General features: G+C 35.5%; 1 long non-coding RNA gene across 1 annotated transcript in view; it reads right to left on the bottom strand.

Annotated features, from left to right (window-relative positions):
* LOC117804378 overlaps positions 1 to 23,249 on the bottom strand; it is a 31,272-nt gene that overhangs the window by 805 nt on the left and 7,218 nt on the right. The gene's annotated exons all lie outside the window — the stretch shown is intronic.

Below are 23,249 nucleotides of genomic sequence, written 5' to 3'. Positions count from 1 at the left end.
AACCTTTGTATTTTGTTCTATGTGTATGCATTAACTGCTTTAAAAAAACAAAGCAAACTATTTTTAAATGCATTCATATAACATCTAAAAGGATTCTTACCAATATATTAATACTGGTTGTTTTTCTTTTCTCTCCTGTATTTTATAGTTTTCAAATTTTCTACAATAAATATGTATTTAATTTATAATCACAAAAATACATATTTTAAAATTGTTCTTAAAACAGAAAAATAGTAAATAACCATTGAATCAAAATAAATAAAAATAGTAATATCAATATTCTCACTGTATAGTTGTTGCATATCATTTCACTTAACAATATAAAAAAATAAATATAGTTCTCATTAAACAGTATTCATTTTCAACTAGCCTCTTTTGTTTTCTGCATTAATTCCAAATCTTAAGGACCCTATCAAGCATTGTTACAGATTCTTGAATTAGGTGGTCTCTGCTCCTGGATATTTAGGTGTCTGGGAAGTGTAGAATTGAATGAACAGCACTCCAAACACACTTTAACATGGCTAATTTCTATATATTACCTACTCAAGTTTGGTCCTAGAGAAGCAGATGCAGCTAACAAACAATATTTTATAAATTAATATTTCATATATAAAATGTCTTTAGAACTTTTATACCTGTACCTATTAATGTCTTGGAGTAATAGGTGACATGAGAAAGTTTAAAAATTTTTCATTATGACATTTCTCCAAAGAAAATATACAAAGGGACAGACAATAAGTTCTGAAATGATACTCAACATCATTAGTCATTAGGAAATAAAAATGAAAACCACAAGATCCGAGTTCATCCACAAGGATGATGATAATCAGTAACAGATAATAACACATGTTGGCAAGGATGTAGAGAAACTGGAACCCTCATACATTGTTGATAGGAATGTAAAATAGTTCAGCTGCTTTGGAAAAGAGTTTAGTAGTTCCTCAAAAAGTAAATCTTAGAATTTCCATATGACCCAGTAGTTCCACTTCTACATATAAACACAAGAGAAATGAAAACCCATACCCACAAAAAAAAAAAATTGTACATGTTCACAGCAATATTACTCTAAACAAAAAATGGAAACAACCCAAATGTCCATCAGCTGATGAATGGCTAAACAAAATGCATATTCATACAATAGAATATTATTTACCATTAAACGGAATGAAGTACTAATAAATGCTACAACATGAATGAACCTCGAAAGTATTATAGTTAAGTGACAGAAGCCAAACACAGAAGACCACATGTTATTGCATGATAGCATTTATATGAAATCTGCAGACATAGAAAGCAGATTAGTGTTTGCCAGGAGCTGAGGGGAGGAGAGAATAGGGAGTGACCACTGATGGATAGAGAGTTTCTTTTGGAGGTGGTGAAAATGCTCTGGAATTAGAACAATCTAGTGGTGACAGTGCTAAAAACTACTGAATTGTATATTCACAGAGTGAGTTTTATGGTATGTGAATTATATCTCAACGATTTCTTAAAATTTCATTATGAGCTGCATGCCCAAAGTCAGGGTATCAATCTGAGTGTCAACCTAAGTTTATTGACCCAATGGCATAAGAATCATGAGGGCTGATTTCTTTGGGAAACCGTGATGATATTATTACTTATTAACTAGCATATTTAAACTAATGTAATACAGACCATATTTAAATTCTCTTCAGGGATAAACTAATTCTTAAAGTTTACCTTGGAACTTACAGCTAAAAGAAAAGTAATACGACACACAAATAAAACCAAATTTGCTTTTTTCCCCCACAAACTTTCACTATAACAGCATAGTGGTTCTGGTCATTTTTAGAGTTCTTATCACCCAGCTTGAACCACCACACAGTGAGAACTGACAACAATATGGCCTCAAATATCAAATTGGACTTTTGACAGCAAGTGTTTGACAGCATATATGAATATGACCAAAGTCTGACTTCTAATATTCATCACTACATTTCCTTCCATATTGTACACAAAGACCATGCAATCTGTGTTTTCACTAACATAAACTAAACATTATTATGACTGATTTTAAAATTAGAATTCTTTTCTAATATTGAGGATATATTGTAGTTATTCAATTTCTATGTATTTTAACTATTTCAATGAAAACATCTAAATTCTCTTGGTTTGTCTCCTGAGTTATTTGGTTGTTTGTTCATATAACATTGTAAGGGGACAATAAAATTGCTGAATAACAGTTCTCAACCCCTCATTTCCCTCTTCCTCCCATATACACATGGAGTACTGAAGTTTTACTTAAAAGAGTTAAAGTGCTAATTAAAACATTTTTATTTAGCATTTCATTAGAAATTTTTTATAAGACAATCAAGTAGGACTTTATTTTATAATGCTGAATTAGCTGTTTACTGCTGCGTAACAGATTACCCCAAATCATAGTGACTTAAAACAAAAGCATATATTATCTCACAGTTTTTGTTGGTTTGGAATTTCATAGCAGCTTAGCTGGGTCCCTTAGTTTCAGAAACTCCCACAAGAGTGTTGGAGCTTCATTCATCCGAAGGCTTAACTGAGACTGGAAGATCCACTTCTACAACAGCTCACCCACATGGCTTGCGGCAGGAGGCCTCAATTCCTCACTGTAGGTACATAGAGCTGTTTAATGTATCTCCAAAACCTGTCGGGGCTCCTGGGTGGCTCAGTCGTTAAACAACTGCCTTGGGCTCAATTTATGATCCCAGGGTTCTGGGATCACGCCTGCATTGGGGCCCCCACTGGGCCCCTCGGGCTCCCTGCTGTGCTGGGAGCCTGCTTCTTCCTCTCCCACTCCCCCTGCTTGTGTTCCCTCTCTTGCTGCCTGTCTCTCTGTCAAATAAATAAAATCTTACAAAACAAAACAAAATAAAAACCTATCAACTGGCTTCCGCCAGAGTCAGTGACCCAAAAGAGAGAGCAAGGAAGAAGCCATGATGCTTTTTATGATCTAGTCTTGAAAATCCCATATCATCATTTCCACCATATTCTATTAATAAGTGAAGTGAGTCCAGCCACACTCAGAGAAATGAATTCGGCTCTACCTTTAGAAGAGAGGAATGGCAAAGAATTTGTGGACATAATCTTAAATCTCCACAAGCCTTTTAAAATCAATTGACTAGCATGAGTATAATTAATGCATTGAAAATAAACCCTATATATGCATTAATATGGCTCCAAATTTCACTTGACCTATTTTGGAAATTCTACACTAGGACTCTAATTCTTTTGTTTGGAAAAATGTCCCCCTATTTCATATATCACTATTTTTCTGCAAGAAAATGTCAAGGAATAACAATAAAAGCAATGTGACAGAGATTATTAATTGTCATCAAAAATGACTGTGCTTCTGTATATTTCATAGCCCTCCCTACTTTCGTTCGGGTCATATAACAGGTTCTGAACAATACAATGTAAGTGGAAGTGATGAATGTCACATTCATGCCCATACAAATTAAGGCTGAGCTGCCTTTTTATAGCCCTCTTTTTCCCTCTGTTGGCAACCATGAATAGCACACATTCCAGTTGGTGGATCTACAAGAAGGAAGATGTCCCAACTGCTATTGGACTGTATTGTAAGTGAAAAGTAATCATTTACTGTGGTAAGCCACTAAAATGTGGGGATTAATTTTTTATCCAGCATAGCAGAGCATAAAGTGACTAATTCATACTGCTAACACTTTAGTTAAATATCTAAAAGTACAATTCTTTTATGTTCTAAACAAATTTTTTTATCCTTACTGAAAATGAAGATGTTCCCTTTCAAGAATAAATAAAAGCAACTGATACCAGAATATTTAAATCCAGTCAGTGGAGCCTCATCCTGAATACCAGTTAACTATGAACTAATTGTAGACATAAAGAAAAATAGCCTCAAGAGCAAAGAAATTTTAAGGAAGAATTAAGGATGGCAATTCAATCTCAGCAAAACACAGAGATTAAGAGAAACGATGCAAGTTCATGCTTTTATGTTGAATTCACTCGAATACTTCTGAAAGCTTAATCTAAGACTTAAAAAAAATTCATGGACAAACAAAGAAAAAAATTAAATAAGCATATTCCTAATCTTTGGAGACTAAAATCTAAGATAAATTATTGTTTTATATGTCACAAAACCTATTTACATACTAAATAATCTAAAATTAAATTCTTAAATCCAATCACCGTTGTTTAGAAATCTTGTCGTAGGTGTCTTTTGGTGTACCAGAAAATAGATTAAGGGAGGTGAAGAGGATGATGATGTTCAAAGGCACGAGAATTGGGAATTAAGAAAACTAGCAACAAAGGAAAAGCATTAAAGACCAATAAATCAGTGGAAGAAAGAGGGAGACAAATTATTTTAAATTAAGAAAAACCAGTACTGATCATGAATTCAATTTCATTTAAAAAGAAAAAAGGACCAGTGATTTGTTATTTTATTTTTTGCCTGCAGGTGGCAGCTCCTGCTAAATATATAATAAGAATGTTTCTGAATAATTTCTACACTATCATCACTCTCACTTTAAAAAGGGGTGGGGTGGGAGTGGGTGCGGGGAGCCAAAATTGTATTTCAGTTACTTCTCATATAATACCAAGTAGCAGTTTTTCAAAATAGCTTTAATTCTCAAAAAATATAAAACAAATACCTTCCTGGAGTATATTAGAAACAAAATAACAAATATATGTACATTTCTTCCATTGTAGCAATTCTCTATTATTTCTTAAGCCTTTTGGAATTGTGTCTTGTTTTGTTGCTTTTGTAAATTTGAATTGTTAGAACTTACTGGTGTACTCTAGCTCAGATCATGAAATGCCAGGATTGGGTGGATGGGACAAATGCTATACATTATACTCACTATACTCATTACATTAAAAAATGATAAATATACAAAGACCACTGTATATTTTTTCAAGGGTACATATATTTCTAAATAAGTGAAGAGACCATATTGGAAAAGCATATATTGCATGCACTAATTCTAGTGTCTATGGAGGAAAGGGAATGGGATTGGGAACAGAAAATAAAAGGAAAAAGGGAGCATGTGGGTGGCTCAGGTGGCTGAGTTTCTGACTTTGCCTCAGGTCATGATCTCAGGGTCCTGGGATTGAGAACTGCTTTGGGCTCCCTGCTCAAAGGGGAGTCTGCTTCTCCCTCCCTCTGTCGCTCCCCCACTATTTGTACTGTCTCTCTCTCTCTCCCTCAAATAAATAAAATATTTAGGAAGAAAAAAAAAGAAAAGGAAAGGAAAAAAAATTAAGTACGTTTGAATTTATCCCTAAGTAGTTCATGGTTTTGTTGCTTTGGTAAATAGCACGTTGTTTACTTCATTTTTCCGATCAGTTGTTTTTAGTATATATAGAAATATATTTCATTTTTATATATTGATCTTATATCCTGAAATCTTGCTAAATTCATTTATTGGCATTACTATGTTTTTTGTAAATTCATTGGGATTTTCTATGTACATGATTATGTCATTTGTGAATAAAAACAAAGAATGCCTATTACCAATCTGCATTACTATTATTTCTTTTTCTTACCTTATTTCACTGTCTAGAACTTCCAGGTTAATAGAAATGGTGAGAGCTGATATCCTTGCCTTGTTCTTTATCTTAGCAAGAAAACATTCACTCTTTCATCATTAAATATGATGATAGTTGTAGGTATTTAAGAGACTCCATTTATCAGATTGAGAAAGTTCCCTTGTAGTCCTAGTTTGCTGAAAATTTTTATCATGCATGGATGTTAAATGTTGTCAAATACTTTTTTCTGCGTCTAGTGAGAAAATCATGTATTTTTCTTTTTAGTCATTGATATGGGGAGTCACTCTGATTAATTATTGAACCTGAAACAAGCTTACATTCCTGGGATAATCCAATTAGGTTATAATGTATTATCCTCTGTTTATATTGCTAAATTTGATTAGCTAATATTTTGGTGATGTATTTACATCTAAGTTTATAAACGTTTCTATAAAATTGGTATATTTCTTCTTGAAATGTTTGGTGAATTCACTAGTGAAGCCATCTAAGCCTGGAATTTTCGTTGTGGGAAAGAGGTTTTTAACTGCTAATTCAATTCCTTTAATAGATACAGAACTACTTGACTTATCTCTTTTTTTTTTTTAAGATTTTATTTATTTATGTGACAGACAGACAGCCAGTGAGAGAGGGAACACAGCAAGGGAGTGGGAGAGGAAGAAGCAGGCTCCCAGCAGAGGAGCTCAATGTGGGACTTGATCCTGGAACGCCGGGATCACACCCTGAGCGGAAGGCAGACGCTTAATGACCACGCTACCCAGGCGCCCCTACTTGATCTATCTCTCTTGAGTGAACTTTGGTATTGTGCATATTTCAAGGAATGTTTTTCATTTTTTTTTGAAATTATCAAATGTATTGGCATAACGTCCACACATTAGCTTATTTTCCTTTTAATGTTTGCGAGATCTGTAATAATAGTGTTTATTTCACTTTGAATATTTGTAACTTGTCTTCTCTATTTTTTTTATTAGTCTAGCTAGTAGTTTAACAATTTTGTTCATCTTTTCAAGGAAACAGCTTTTGATTTTATGGACTTTCTTAATATTTCTCTGTTTCCTATCATGAATTTCTGTTCTTACCATTATGTCCTTCCTTTTGCTTATTTTGCTCTTTTCTAGTTCCTTAAGGTAAAAATTGAGGTCATTATTTGCGAATTTCTTCCTTTTTGATATAGACATTTAATCTATACATTTCTCTCTTAACTGCTTCAGATGTCTCACACTTTTTTTTTTAAGATTTTTTTAATTTCTTTATTCGACAGAGATAAAGACAGCCAGCGAGAGAGGGAACACAAGCAGGGGGAGTGGGAGAGGAAGAAGCAGACTCACAGAGGAAGAGCCTGATGTGGGGCTCGATCCCATAACGCCGGGATCACGCCCTGAGCCGAAGGCAGATGCTCAACCGCTATGCCACCCAGGCGCCCCATGATGTCTCACACGTTTTGATATGTTGTGCTTTCACCTTTATTCAACTCAAAATATTCTCTAATTTTCTTTATAATTTCCTTTTAATCCAAGGAACCCATTTAGAATTGTGTTCTTTCATCTTCCAATATTGCAGGATCTTTCCAGATACCTTTCTGCTACTGATTCCTAGTTTACTTCTTTTGTAGTTGAAGAATATATTTTTATGACTGCAATCATTTTAAATTTGCAGTGCTTTCTATATACAGTTCACTGTATATGAATATTCTATCTGTACTTAAAAAGAATATATTTTGCTGTTATTGAATGAAATACTCTATAAATATCAATTAGATCAAGTTGATTGCTTAGGTTTTCTAGATCCTTAACTGATTTTTGGTCTACTTTTTCTGTCAATTACTGAGACAGGAATACTGAAATTCCAATTATATTTGTGGATTTATCTACTTCCAGTTCTATCAGTTTCTGTTTCAGTTTTTCCAAATTGTGTTATTAGGCATGTAAATATTTAGGATTGTTATATTTTTTGATACATTGATCTCCTTATCGTTGTGTAATATATCTCTTTATCTTGGGTAAAAGTTCTTGCTCTACAATCTACTTTCTCTGATGAATACAGCCACTCAAGCTTACTTTTAATTAGCTAATGCAAGGTTTATTTTTGTGAGACCTTTTTTTTCTTTTAGCTAGTCTATGTCTTCAAATTAAATTACACTTATTTTAGGCAAAATATAGTTGGATCTTGTTTTTATATTCAGTCTAACAAAGTCAGCCATCTACCTGGGATGGTGAAGCATTTATATTTGATGTAATTATTTATACAATAGAATTTAAGTCTACCACCTTGCTATTTGTTTCCTTTTTCCCCAGCACTAGACTGTCATTGCTTATTACTTGATGGGTAGCTCACAGTAGGATAGAGAGGGTTCTCATTTCTCCTGTCCATCCTCAGCCTTAGGCAGGCCATGAATTCAGAGTACCTCAAATATGGGCTTTTTCAGTTTTTCTGCCTCTGCCCTGCCCAGGAATCAAACTCTTGGGAGTCGGGCTGGAGAGAGTTTTCTGCCATTCCTCCAGACCCTCTTTCCTATTTACTCAATGCAAGGCTCATGGTAGCAGCAAAAGTGTTTCCTGTTCTAATTTCTGTGGCAAATGGCTTTTGCTTTTACCCCTCCCTCAGTAGAACTGATCCAACACCCCCCACTCCCCCACCCTGACACACACACATACACACACACACACACACACACACACACACACACACTCAGGCAATAGATCCTGGACTGGGTCATAGATGACCTTTATTATGTTGAGGTATGTTCCTCTAATCCTATTTTGTTGAGGGTTTTTGTCATGAATGAATGTTGTACTTGTCAAATGCTTTTTCTGCATCTATTGATCATATGGTTTTTATCCTTTCTCTTCTTGATGTGATATATCACATTGATTGATTTGCAAATGTTGAACCACCTTTGCAGCCTGGGAATAAATCCCACTTGATTGTGGTGAATGATTTTTTTAAAGTATTGTTGAATTCAGTTTGCTAGTATTTTGTTTCAATCTGCAGGTGTCATCAGCTCTAAAATGGGTCTCTTGTAGTCAGCATAGAGATAGGTCTTGTTTTTTATCCATTTTGCCACCCTATGTCTTTTGATTGGAATACTGAATCCATTTACATTCAAAGTAATTAATGATAGATATGTATTTGTTGCCATTTTATTATTTGTTCTGATTGTTTCTGAAGATTTTCTCTGATACTTTATCTTTCTCTCTTTCATGTTTTGTTGATTTTCTTTGGTGATATATTCGGATTTCTTTCTCTTTATTCTTTGCATATTTATTAGTGGTTTTTGATATATGGTTACCATTACATTTGTATATAACCACTCCATGACCTCTGCATTTAGCAATCTTCTTATTTGCTGATGTTGTCAACTTCAGTCAGTGTAGAGAAGTTAATTCTCTTGTCAAGTGAACTTTGAGTGTTTTGTTTTGTTTTCTTGCTTGCTACTCTTTACTAGCTATTGCAAATACTTGTATAGATTTCAATCTTGGACAGAAGGATCCAAATTATGAAGACATTTTATGAAATATTCCAGTCCTTAGTAAAAGATTCCCCTTTTTTTAAAACCTCTCTTGATGGCTTCTTTTTCTCTGCATAACTTCAGGGCTCCTCAATTACCCATTCATTCTCAGTAGGGTTAACCGTGTGTAAGGTGCACACTATGTGCCAGGCACCATGGGAGAAACTTTTATATGTATTACCTTCTCACCACACAGCCTCTCTTTCTATTTCTTGTTGCCCTCATCTCCTGCTCTGTCCTGATTCTCAATTCTAGTGTCTCTAGGCCTGATCTTTGTCCACAGGGTGAGCAGCATATTTCCAACAGATTTCTGTCGTTTTTTTTTTTTTCATATTGTCCTTACTTGCCCCTCGAACTTGATCTGACGTAGGAAGCATACTTTTATACTTTTTTATGTACATTTATGCCATTCCAGCTGCCATTTTATATCACACCAGAAAATATGTGCTAAAAAATTACCACAGAAAATATTACAGCATATTTCAAGTCATGCTAAATTCTGAAATAATTCTATACCTCAAACCCTATAAAATTGTATTTTTTAATGATTTGATATTCCTCACCTATGCTATTGACCATGCTAAAAGGAAAATAAAAGGTAGCTGAGGGGCACCTGGGTGGCTCAGTTGTTAAGCATCTGCCTTCGGTCCAGGGCCTGATCCCGGGGTCCCGGGATTGAGCCCCGCATCAGGCTCCCTGCTCTGCTGGGGGCCTGCTTCTTCCTCTCCCACTCCCCCTGCTTGTGTTCCCTCTCGGCTGGCTGTCTCTCTCTCTGTCAAATAAATAAAATCTTAAAAAAATAAATAAAATAAATAAAAGGTAGCTGAAAAATCATCACAAAATATATTAAGTAACCACTTTAATTTGAGCATATGAAAATATAATTCTCAAAAAGGATGAATTCCACAAAATTTGGAAAAAGATTTTATTTTATTTTATTTTATTTTATTAAGATTTTATTTATTTATTTATTTATTTATTTATTTGACAGAGAGAGCCAGCCAGCGAGAGACGGAACACAGGCAGGGGGAGTGGGAGAGGAAGAAGCAGGCTCCCAGCAGGGGAGCCTGATGTGGGGCTTGATCCCATAACGCTGGGATCACACCTTGAGCTGAAGGCAGACGCATAATGACTGAGCCACCCAGGCGCCCCTGGAAAAAGAGATTTTAAAAAATCATTCTCTCAGTTAACTTTTACAATGTTCCCCCAAATTCCATCAGAAAGACTACAATTCCTCCTTAATTTTATCAAAGAGAATAAATATAAAAATAAACCTTGGGTATTTTTTATTGTTGTCTACAATGGTGTAATGCTAAGTAACTGAAGGGTAATGATCATTATAGAGTCTAAAATAAGAGAGTCAAAGAACAATGATTTCTCAATATTTATCCACTTAATCGACAGCTGAAGGTATCCTGATTGATCAATTCAAGCATCTGGGTCAGACTTACTACGTCTTTACAGTAAGAAGCTATTCTAGTTCTGTAACTACTTTCCACAGGCTCACTAGCAACTTTGCTTTTTAGTGTACCAAGTGGTTTTTCTTATTGGGAGGAGATACACTCAAAACTACTCCCAGATAACTGAAAAATTGAATTCCAGCATCTTGAAGCTAAGACCTGGGCCTTTAATCAGAGGTGACTGACCCATTTATGACACAGCCCCTTCCTGTGGCTAAACAAGCAGTATCTAGTTTCTCATTCCCCTACTACATCTTACAGTCAGCTTCATTGGTATAAAATTTTGCTTGGTATGACCTAACAAAGTGTTCTAGTTTTTATTATTGGCCTAGAATTTTGTTCTTCACTCAAATAGTAAATCCATTTGTTTTTGCCTGAAATACTTGAATGAATTTTTATAAAAACTGTTTTAAGAAAAATTATCAATGTCTTATCTAAATACTTGAAAAATTGTAAAAGGAGAGAAAATTCCATAATTTTATTATTTTAACATGGCTATTTTCATTTTTTGGTCTTTTGTTCTGGTCAGATTCCTTTATAGAAGTGTGACAACAGTTGACAACTCAGCAATGTATGTATACAGTGCTAAGGTTTTTTGAGTGTTCGGTTTTTGGGTTTTTTTGGGTTTTTTGGGGTTTTTTGGTAAAGGGCCAGACAGGAAATATTTTAGAAGCCCATAGAGTCTCTGATACAACTATTTAACTCTGCTTTTGTAGCACAAGCAACCATAGACTTTATGGAAATGAACAAGTATGGCTCTGCTCCAAAAAAACAAAAATTTGAATTTCATGTAACTTTCACGTATCACAAAATATTATTCCCCTTTTGGTTTTTTTCAGCATTTAGAAAGGTAAAATAAAGTATTGGCATGTAAGCCATAAAAAAGAGGCAGCAGGTTGGATACCAATGGATCATAGTTGGCTCGCCCTGCTTAAGTCCATATCTCTAGTTTTGACGTGTATGCTGAGCTCCACAGCCCTATTTTCAGCTTTTTCCTGTCCATCTTGATATGAACATCGCACGAGCACCTCAAACCAAAATCATTTAAAACCTAACTTCTAACTTATGCCTCATCTAAACTATCTGCTTCTCTGACATCTCCCACTTCTTTTCATGGAACACTGTATCTCAATCATCCAGACCTGAAATTTAAAAATCACCCGTGTCGAGTTCTGTCCTGTCTCAAATATGTCTTCAACTTGCAATTTTCAAACCCAGCATCTGAGTTCAGCTCTTCACTACTAAGTCTACATTGTGTCTGTGGCACTATAATTGATTTCCATGACTCTAGTTTCCTGTACTCCAATGTATCTAATATACTGCTGTCAGAATAAGCTTTCTAAAGCACTGCTCTAATTATGTCACTACACTACAATATTTTAAAACCTTGTATAACTCTATTGCTTGCCAAATTATATACAAACTCTTCAACGAGCATTCAAAGCCATTCAAAACATTATTCCAAATATATTTCTAAACTTGACTCATTCTAAACCTTTGTCCATTCATTCAACAAATATGAATGAGTAACCTTTAGGTACCAAGGCAGTGTGCTGGATACACAGTGGGTTAAAATGATAAGCACAAACCAACTACATAACCCCTGCCTTCATGGAGATTACAGTCTGTGGAAAAAGACGTAAGTCAAATAATCACATAAAAACCACAAGAGTAAAACTGGCATGCAAGAAGAACGTGAAAAAATATTTTCAAAATATTGAAAGTAAAGAAATTTGAATTTAGGATTTTATATAAAACTAAACTATTTACCTAAGTGTGTGGCTGAAATAAAGATACATTCAAGCAGATAAGCCAACAGAACATTCATCATGTAAAGACCCTCTGTGGAAACATATTGGGAGAAAGGTTACTTAAAACTTTGATATGGCCTTATTGTGGTGATACTTTTTATCTGTGTACACACGTCAAAGCTATACAAAATCATATATTTTAAGTATGTCCAGGTTATCCTATTTTATTTTATTTTATTTTTTTTAAGATTTTTTTTTTTTTTAATTTGACAGAGACAGAGACAGCCAGCGAGAGAGGGAACACAAGCAGGGGGAGTGGGAGAGGAAGAAGCAGGCTCATAGCAGAGGAGCCTGACGTGGGGCTCGATCCCACAATGCCGGGATCACGCCCTGAGCCGAAGGCAGACGCCCAACCGTTGTGCCACCCAGGCGCCCCCAGGTTATCCTATTTTAATTATATGTCAATAAACTTGTAAATATTCAATAACAAAATTTTAAAGAATGAGTATATAAACCCTAAAGTAAAAGAATAAAAGAAGGGGCATTTGGGTGGCTCAGTCACTTAAGTATCTGCCTTCAGCTCAGGTCATGATCCCAGGGTCCTGGGATGAGGACCACATCAGGCTCCCTTCTGGGTGGTGAATCTGCTTCTCCCTCTGCTCCTCCCCCTGCTGGTGCTCTCTCTCTCTCTCTCCCTTCCTCTCACACTCGCTCCATCTCTCTCTCTTAAATAAATAAAAATAAAATATTTTTAAAAAGAATTTAAAAAAACAACTGTGTAACCAGTATCTCAGTTATTTTTTAAAAATCCCATAAATAAGTGTAAAACTATGACTGTGACTGCTGCTATGAAGAAAGGTACGGGGAGTCTAGAATGATGGTATTTGACTTATTTGGGAAATGAAGGAAGCCTTCACTGAAAAAGTGATGCCTAATCTGAGATAAGTCAAGTAACTAAAAGCCAACACTTATATGGTAATGCTAAGTGCCAGGTATTATTTTATGTGTTTCACATGTGTTATTAACCCATTTAACTCTTACGACACTGCTTGAGGTTGTTCTTTTGCTCCCCCATTTTTACAGCTGAGGAAATTAAAGCACATAAGAGTTAAGTGTCTTACCCTGAGGTCACACAGCAGTTAGTAGTAAAACTGAGATAATAAAACAAAGTAGTCTGGTTCTAGGGTCCACACTCTTTAACTATAGAATTAGTAAATGAAGAGAGAGGAGAAAAATTACAGGCAGATGAAACAATACATGAAAAGATGCTGTGGACATGGCGAGTGTTGAGGGACTTAGAGTAGGCCAGCGTGGTTAGGGCTGAGAGGGGAGAGAAACATAAAGATGCCTCTGGAGAGGACGTAGAGGCCCATCATGCAGAACCTTCTAAACCAGATTGCAGAATGCCGTCTTTATTTGTAGGGTGATGGGATGCCATTTAAGTATTTTAAGTAGGGGATAACAGAAATTTTGCATATATTGAAGAAATTTTGAAATAGTAATCTGGTTTTAATATGGAAGAGATTGGATAGAGGGCTAGAGTGGAGGTGAATAACTGCAGTTGTACACATGAGATATGTTCACAACTGAACTAAAGTAGTGGCAGTGAAGATGGGGGAAAATGGATGCACTCAAGAAATATTCAACAGAAAAGATCAATAGGATTTGGTGAAGTGATTGACTATGAGACCAAAATGGAGATGAAGGAGAAGGGAGGATTTATGAATGGCTTCTAAGTATCTGTGCACTAAATTTAAAGTGGAACCATTAATTGAGAAAGGGGTCACTGGAAGAGTAATAGGCATGATGTATATGCATCAGCATAAGCAACTGAAACCAATTGTAGCTATGTGTATTGGTTTGGCTTTCCCTGAAACCAGGACTTGAGATAAGGACTTGGGTATTATTTATTTGGGACTTGATTTGGGTGTCATTTATCTGGGAGTTGATACCAGAAAGCAGGATTGACGGAGGGGGAAGAGTGTGATGGAAGAGGTGAAAAACCAATTTAAAGGCATGTTATCAGGTCTTCACCATGGGATAATGCTTACCACAAGACGTCCTGAGAAGTATATAGAACACCTCCTCACATTATCTGTCTGAAGGTCAAAGAAGCATTATCCATCTGCTATTTCCCTCATTGGCTAAGGATTACCCCAGGAGCTTTAATGGTGCACTTCTGAGCTGTGCTATGCCAGAGTAAATGGACTCCAGCAGCATCAGAGAAGGCCCGTGGGCAGAAGGTGTAAGATAAGAGGCTCCCGCTTAAAGGATGTTGTCAGAGTGAGGAGAGCACGACCTTGCACAGAAATGTTCATGTGAGCTGCAGCTGAAATCAGAAATGGGTCGAGGAGATGTAATATAGGGCACCAGGGCAGCATCTATATTAGCTTAAGAAAAACAACCAAAGTAAAAGCAGAATGGATGTAAGGTTTAAGACCAGACTTGGAAAACAGATATAAATCAAGGTCATTCCAGAAGGATAAAAAGCAGGAAGCAAGGGGCGCCTGGGTGGCTCAGTCTGTTAAGTGTCTGCCTTTGGCTTAGGTCATGATCTCAGGGTCCTGGGATCAAGCCCCATGTCAGGTTCCCTGCTCAGCAGGGAGTCTGCTGCTCCCTCTACCCCTCTCTCTCTCAAATAAATAAATTAAAAAAAAATTTTTTTAAAGCAAGAAGCACTACAACTATCTGTTGGTAGAAAAAGTCTGGCAAGTGACTTACTGTCACCACAGGACATCACCGCTGCCACTATGCTGTAAATGACTTCTCACCATCCCTTCATCTTTGCCTTTAAATCTTGTTCCACATGTAAAGCCCTGGCAGGAATGTCCAGGTGGTGAAGTCTAGGTCATATGTCCATGTTTTGATTAGAAGAGGACATAAAGAAGGGAGAGCTGGCCTCTATGGCTTCTAAACTTACAAATAGTGAAAAAAATCCTTGCCCCCCAAAGAAAAGATGCTCACAAGGGGGAAGAGCAAGTGTTCAGTTATGGATATGTTGACATTGAAACATCCAAAGTGAGATGTCAAGTCAGCAGCTGTAATTCAGGTTTGGAGACTATGATCTCCTCAATAGCCTCCTCCAGCTTGGGGACAACTGGTTCACCCATCACCTATACAGTGCCTTTTATAGAGTTGACAGTCAATAAAAATTTGTTGAAAGAAAGAATAACCCTACTATATTACATTCTGTTCTCCGAGCGTCCCTATATTTTACATAATATTCCTTTGACCTGGAATGGCCTTCCTTCAGTCTTTCTGCCCAATTATAATATTAAATTCTATTCAACCTGTATTGAAGAATGCAGTCTCCTTACCTTAAAGCTAACTCTTCATGAAAGTTTAATGATTCCCCCCACAGGTTGTGATTGTCTCTACTTTGAAACTCCCTAGTAGGTTATTTATACATAAAGTACTTCTCACATTCTTTTCATTTTGCCCATTACTCTTGAAAAAATGCCATTATGTCTTGAAATATACCTTCTTGTTTTGCTTTAAAGTACTTATGAATATGAAAAAAATGAGAACTTAATAGCTGGAAATAAAATCTGCTCAGGGTATGAATACTTATATATTTACCATCAAAACTTTGCATAAAGAAGGTGGTTCATCATGAGATGTCAAAAATTTTCAAAATTGCTGAGTATAAGGTATCACAAGCACCTTCAGGCAAATAATCCAATGATGTTGTAAAATTTTATTTGAAGCAACTGTATTATTATTAAGAACATTAGCAACTAGAGCACCTAGGTGAATCCATACTACAAAAACATCAAAGTCTATTATATTAAAGCTCTGATAAAAGTCAGCTTGTATAATAAACAGGATAAAGGAATGATGAAAGACAAATTGGAAATAGACTGTTTTACTGCTTAACTCAGGTTTTTTTTCCCTAAATTCTGTTACGATTAGAAACAGATTGATATTGGGAGGGGATGGATCTGCTCTGATGCTTTCAAGGCATTAAAACTCCAAAAATGGTAGGTGACAGGGAAGCCTGGAGAAGACTGCTAGAATGTCCTGCTCACCCTAATTAGAATTTTAAAGATAGTCTACCCATGCGGAAAAGCAGAGAGCTTTTTCTGATAGAGAAAGTGCTAGAAAAATATAGAATACAATCCCTAGTGAATAATATTTTTCAATGTGTTCCAGTTGAAATTTTATTATGTACTTGGTATAAATCTTTTCCATAGGAACACTTCTCCAGTCCTAGAATGGAAGTCACAAGAAAATAAACTCCTATAAATGTATAATTTGGAAGAGATATTAGATATTATCTAGCCATGTTCTTTTTTATAAATGAGGAAACCTAATGCAAGCAGTGAAGTTAATAAATTCACTTAATAAACAATAAAATAACTTGAAAAATACCTAGCAGAACATAGCACCCATTAGTCATTCAATAAGTGGCAATTATTAGTATTATGACTAATATTGCTATTTTTGGTAAATATTATCATGTTAATAATAATAATTCAATATATCTTTATTCAGTGAGTTCTATGTGCCAGATGTTTGTCTCAGCTTGGGATATAAAAGTGACTAAAACACAATCCTTGTTTTGAGCTTGAGATGCTCACATCCTACCAGACGATTAAATAGAATAAGTAAAAGGATAATTTGCAACATGGGGGATAATTGCAACATATTAAGTATTGTAAAGCTTTGTTAATAAAGTTTTGTGGGAACCCAGGCTTTGTTATCACAGCCCCTCTGCTCTTTCCAGTCAATCATTTTATCTATTCATATGGCCCAACACACACACACACACACACGCACACACGCACGTGCGTGCGCACACACACACACACACACACACACACACACAAGCTCAGAGTCAGACTAAAAAAAGAAACATTTATATTCCAAATTAGAGAAGCACTGAACTGAAAGTGAAATAAGTCTTGTCACAGGTATTTTTCCCAGCATGGATACTGTGAAAATCAGTATTTGAAGCTTAAAACTTTTGTGGTTCAAAATTCAACAAAATGGCATGTGCCTCATAGATTTTTCCATTTACTTTAAGAACTTTCTAGCTATCAGAGAGGAAATGTAACCCCTGTAATAATAATAATAATAAGCTATAATTCTAAATTCTATTTGCAGCTTTATGATTGTGAGAATCTATCCTTATAAAGATCATTTTTATTTAGATTAAGATCTCAGCATCTTCACATTAAGCAAAGTGCTAATGCATTAAACCCAGAAAAGTTCCTGATACATGTGGTAGAAGACATTTTTTTCTACTCAGCATCCTTTCCTTTGGAGGACCCTCGCCCATTCCATATTAATATTTTCAGTTCATATAAAGCAGGTAGGACTGCAATGACTTAAGCAAAACTAATCAAAATATCTTTGAATAATCAGAGATTTCATATGTGGTCACTAGGAGGAAGTGGGATGTTTTCTTTTCTTGGAAAAATAATTTGCAAAATGAAGCAGATCTGAAGCTAACAATAGGCATCTCGCCATTATGATATTCTCTTTCTGAGAATGAGGTCGGGCAGAGATGGGCAATCTGAGCAACAGACAGATACAGAGTCCTAAAGACATCATTTCAACCCTTCTATCTAGATGTGTCTTAAAGCTCTAGCTCCTCCTACAGATGTGACAGAAATTTCCACAGATGTGGGCCAAACCAATACATTTTCTGCCTAAGTTTGTATAAGTTGAGTTTCTGTTGTTTGCAAGTAATAGGTCCTGACCCCTACATGCAAGAAGTATATAACATTTATTGCTATTATTATTTAACAATTATTCAACATGAGCAAAACACTGTACAAAGTATTGTACAATATAAAACATACGCTTAGCATCACAATTCCTATCATCTAGGAACTTACCATTTAAGTTAGGTAATGAAAATGAGAAAGATATTTATTCATTTGCCGGGAAAGAAACTGAAGTCAATAGAAAGAGAAAGATTGTGATACCACATTGATCTCCCTGAAGTGCTTTTCCTCAGACCTTTCCCTCATCAGTTTGGAAGATAATTTGCAGAAATTTTGCTGATTAAATCAAGTGTGAAAAGGTAGATTAATGTCCAAAAGGAGGATAGTTAAATTACCATATACTCATAAAACTAGAATATTAACAGCAGTAAAAAAAAAAATGAACCATAGCTTCATACATTCATATTGCTGAATCTCAAAAACACAATGTTGAGTAATAGAGCAATTTCAGAACACTATAAAAACATAAACCCTTAAAAATATACCATTATAAACATATATTAATATTTATAATAATAAATACGTGTTAATAATATAATATATTAATATTAATGGCATAGAACATATATATAGTAAAACTATGATGAAAAGTGAGGAAATGATAGAACTAATATTCAGAATAGTTGTTACCTTTGGTAGAAAGGGGGAGGAATGTTACTGGAGAAAGGCATACAGGCATTCTCAGAGGCATGGTTAATGTTCTATTGCTTAACCTGGGGTTCTGATACCCAGGCATATTAGTTCTCATTGTCACTGTAACAGATTACCACAAATTTAGTAGTTTAAAACAACACAAATTTACTACCTTACAGATTTCAAGCTCAGAAATCTGAAATGGGTCTTATGGGGCAAAAATCAAAATGTTGGCAAAGCTAAGATCTTTCTAGGATCTGGGGGAGAGTATATTTTTTTGGCTTTTCCATCATCTGGAGTCTGTTGCATTGCATGATTGCTACCACATTGCTCCAATCCCCGTTTTCATCATCAGATCTCCTCTGATTCTGACCTTCTCTTACGATTACATTAGGCTCATATATCATCCAGGATAATAGCCCCATCTCAAAATCTTTAAGTTAATCATATCTGCAAAGTCTCTATTGCCATGTAAGGTAAGATATTCACATGTTCCAGGGACTAGGACATGGACATTTTGGCAGCGGCATTATTCTTTCCAACATACTGGCTGTTTGTTCTCTTCAGTGTGTCTCATTCATATGTTATATATATAATACATATAACATATATATATATTTTAGTAGATCCTGTGGTGTGTCACCCAGATCTCTGTTCAGACTTAGGGCATTCATTCCCCTGGCTTCTAGGAAAGTTGGGCAGTTGACAGCTCCCATTGAGTTCTCTCCAGATTTGCCCTTAACCAAAAAGTCACCTCACCCAAGGCCTTGCCCCTTCCCCAGAATAAGCCTACATCCCATGACTGGTAGATAGGAGTAGAAGGCCTGGTCTCCAGAACTACTCAACTCTTCCCCCTTCAATCTTTTTTTTTTTTTTTTTGTAAAATCTGTAAGATTTTTTTAAGTGATTTTTTAAAAAAATTTAGTGTCATTGACACACAACGTTACATTAGATTCAGGTGTACAACAAAGTGATTCAACAAGTTTAAACATTATGTTATGTTCACAAGTGAAGCCATCGTATGTCACCATACAATGTTAGTATAATATCATTGACTTATGCTGTGCCTTTTATTCCTGTGACTTACACATCCATAACTGAAAACCTGTATCTCCCACTCCATTTCACCCATTTTGTCCATCTCCCAACCTCCCCCTATACTGCCAACCATTAGTTTGTTCTCTATGCTTATAGGTGTGATTCTGCTTTCTGTTTATTTTTTTCAGATTCCACATATAAGTGAAATCACATAGTATTTGCCTTTCTCAGTATGAATTACTTCACTTAGCATAATACCCTCTAGGTCCACCCACATTGTCATTATCCATTCAAAGCTGTAGTAATCAAAATAGTATGATACTGGCACAAAGATAAACACATAGATAGATCAACGGAACAGAATAGAAAACCCAGAAATAAGCCAAAAATTATACTGTCAATTAATCTATGACAAAGGAGGCAAGAATATACAATGGGGAAAAGACAGTCTCTTCAACAAATGGTGTTGGGAAAACTGGACAGCTACATGTAAAAGGATGAAACTGGACCACTTTCTCACACTATAGACAAAAATAAACCCAAAAGGATTAGAGACCTAAAAGGGAGACCTGAAACCATAAAAATCCTAGGAAAGAATACAGGTAGTAATTTCTCTGACATCAGCCACAGCAACATTTTTCTAGACATGTCTCCTAAGCCAAGGGAAACAAAAGCAAATATAAACTTTTGGGACTATAACAAACTAAAAAGTTTTTGCATAGTGGAGGAAACCATCAATTAAAAAAAGGCAACCTACTGAATAGGAGAAGATATTTGCAAATGATCTAGGGGTTAATGTCCAAAATATATAAAGAACTTATAAAGAACTCATTCAATTCAACGTACACACAAAAACAAGCAACTTAAAAATGCTCAGAGGTCCTGAATAGATGTTTTACCAAAGAAGAAATCCAGATGACCAACAGACATATGAAAAGATGCTCAACATCACTCATCATCATAAAAAGCAAATTAAAACCACAGTGAGGTATCACCTTACACCTGTCAGAATGGCTAACATCAAGAAGACAAGCAATAACAAGTGCTGGTGAGAATGTGGATAAAAGGCAACTTTTGTGCACTGTTGGTGGGAATGTAAATTGGTGCAACCACTGGAAAAAAGAATTGAGCTTCCTCAAAAAATTGAAAATAAAAACACCAGATGATCCAGTAATCCCACCACTGGGTATTTACCCAAAGAAAATGAAAACACTAATTTGAAAAGATATATTGCACCATTATTTACAATAGCCAAGATACAGAAGCAACCTAAGAGACCCTCTCTCCAAGATTTTCTTCACTCCCCTAAACGTGGTGACCCCAAGAGCATGTCCCAGTAAACTCCCTGAGCATAAATCTCCTCCCTGAGTGCATTTCTTGATCTAAGATAATATTATATTATAAAGGTAAAATATTTCCATAATCATTTTAAAAATTGTTAAAAACTACTTGGAATACTTAGTAGAGAAAAAATAAATTCAGAAACAAAAACAAGATGAATTGGAGTAAAAAGAAACTAGATGCACAAAGTCCAATTTAAAATACTGTAGATATTGGAGTACCTGGGTGACTCAGTCAGTTAAGCGGCTGACTCTTGACTTTAGCTCAGGTCATGATCTCAATGTTGTGAGATTGAGCCCTGCATTAGGCTCCCTGCTCTGAAGGAGTCTACTTGAGTTTCTCTCACTCGCTTTCCCTCTGCCCCTTCCCCCATACTCTCTCTCTCTCAAATAAATAAATAAATCTATAAAAATAATAAATAAATAAATAAATAAATAAATAAATAAATAAATAAATAAATAAATAAATTACATAGATATCTAGGAGTATTAAATGCTTGGATTGAGAAATTAACAGTGGACTTGGAAAGAATTAGTTCAATACAACATTTCAAATTAGTTTTCTTTTTTTTTTTTAAAGATTTTATTTATTTATTCGACAGAGATAGAGACAGCCAGCGAGAGAGGGAACACAAGCAGGGGGAGTGGGAGAGGAAGAAGCAGGCTCATAGCAGAGGAGCCTGATATGGGGCTCGATCCCATAACGCCGGGATCATGCCCTGAGCCGAAGGCAGACGCTTAACCGCTGTGCCACCCAGGCGCCCCTCAAATTAGTTTTCAATAAGAATTAGCAACTGAATTATTCAGGGAAGTCAGGGTTAACATTCTTAATTTGGACTTCTGAATTTAGTTCTAACTCTACTTCCTAACTTCTCTGTGTTGTGCATTCCTTGCTATGAAATGAAGTGATTGGCTGCTAATTTTTTGTATAAATAGTTCTAGAAGTCTTTTTTTAATTTAAATTTAATTAATTAACATATAATGTATTATTAGTTTCAGAGGTAGAGGTCAGTGATTCATCAATCTTATATAACACCCAGTGCTCGTTACATCATATGCCCTCCTTCATGTCCATAACCCAGTTGCCCATTCTCCTACCTCTCTTCCCTCCAGCAACCCTCAGTTTGTTTCCTATGATTAAGAGTCTCTTATGGTTTGTCTCCCTCTCTGATTTTGTCTTATTTTATTTTTTCCTCTCTTCCCCTATGATCCTCTGTTTTGTTTCTTAAATTTCACATGAGTGAGATCATATGATAATTGTCTTTCTCTGACTGACTTATTTCACTTAGCTTAATACCCTCTAGTTCCATCCATGTAGTTGCAAATGGCAAGATTTCATTTTTTTGATGGTTGAGTAGTATTCCATTGTATATATATACCACATCTTCTTTATCTGTTCATCTGTCAACAGACATCAGCTCTTTCTACAGTTTGGCTATTGTGGTCATTGCTGCTATAAACATTGGGGTACAGGTACCCCTTCAGAAGATACTTTGTATCTTTGGGGTGAATCCCTAGCAGTGTAATTGCTGGGTATTAGGGTGCCTCTATTTTTAACTTTTTGAGGAACCTCCATACTGTTTTCCAGAGTAGCTGCACCAGCTTACAACAGTTTAAAGGGTTCCCCTTTCTCTGCATCCTCGCCAACATCTGTCGTTTCCTGACTTGTTGATTTCAGTCATTCTGACTGGCATGAGGTGGTATCTCATTGTAGTTTTGATTTGTATTTCCCTGACGAGTTCTAGAAGTCTTTTAATCGAGTCAAAGAAATACAATTTATACCAATTAGAAGACCTGCGAAAAGAGAGCAGAAGTAAACCAAACAATTTGACTTTGGAATAAACACTATCTTTTGGTCTGCTGGCTATCAGATACTCAATGGTTCTCAAATTCTGAAACAAAAAGCATGGAAAAATCCAGCCTTCCATAGAGAGTAAATGATAGTTTAAATCTGCATTTGAAAATACTTTCCTCTCTACTGACAAAAATCTGAACAAGTTCTGACTTTCATATTTTACATTGTGTAAATTTCAAATATAACATAATTAAAGATTAACTCAACTTATCTCCCATTACTCCTTTTAGAATATTAATATTGTTTTGTAGATCCATGAATGAATGTATATATTGTTTCAGAATAGTACTTTTCATGTCTATTATGTCATTACAAATAATAAGTAAAATATTCTGTATTGGATATAGATACCATCCACAACAATGAGAATTTATTTGGCTGAGGAAAATACATTATATGAACTGGCAAACATGGGCTG

Source organism: Ailuropoda melanoleuca, chromosome 11 (genome assembly GCF_002007445.2).
Source record: "Ailuropoda melanoleuca isolate Jingjing chromosome 11, ASM200744v2, whole genome shotgun sequence".
NCBI lineage: Eukaryota > Metazoa > Chordata > Mammalia > Carnivora > Ursidae > Ailuropoda > Ailuropoda melanoleuca.
Note: the sequence above shows the minus strand (reverse complement) of the source record. Positions and strands in the feature narration are given on the sequence as shown.